This window comes from Beta vulgaris, chromosome 3, assembly GCF_026745355.1.
Source record: "Beta vulgaris subsp. vulgaris cultivar EL10 chromosome 3, EL10.2, whole genome shotgun sequence".
Taxonomy (NCBI): domain Eukaryota; kingdom Viridiplantae; phylum Streptophyta; class Magnoliopsida; order Caryophyllales; family Amaranthaceae; genus Beta; species Beta vulgaris.
Genome location: NC_079204.1, coordinates 49,481,418 through 49,481,784, shown reverse-complemented (window position 1 = coordinate 49,481,784; position 367 = coordinate 49,481,418).

Sequence of the window (367 nt, the reverse complement as noted above, 5' to 3'; positions counted from 1 at the left end):
AAGAAAACAAGTATCAACCTTATTTTCTTTATAAATAGCTACTACTCCTTACTCCAACTTAAAGTTTAATTTTGTATCTCCTTGGTTGGAAAATAAAAACTATACTTTATTTTCTTCATAGAGGGAATGAAGTATATTTTTAAATATTTGATTATTTAATACTTAAAATATTTGATAATTTTTTCTTTAGCAAAACATGGAGTCCCACATTGAAATTCTAACAATGCTAGGAGGGATTCCAAGTTATAAAAGCATATGTAAAGAAAACAAGGGTATAATGAGTTTTTTTTTCTTTAACAAAACATGGAATCCCATATTGAAATTTTAGCAATGCTAAGAGGGATTCCAAGTTATATAAAGAATGAGT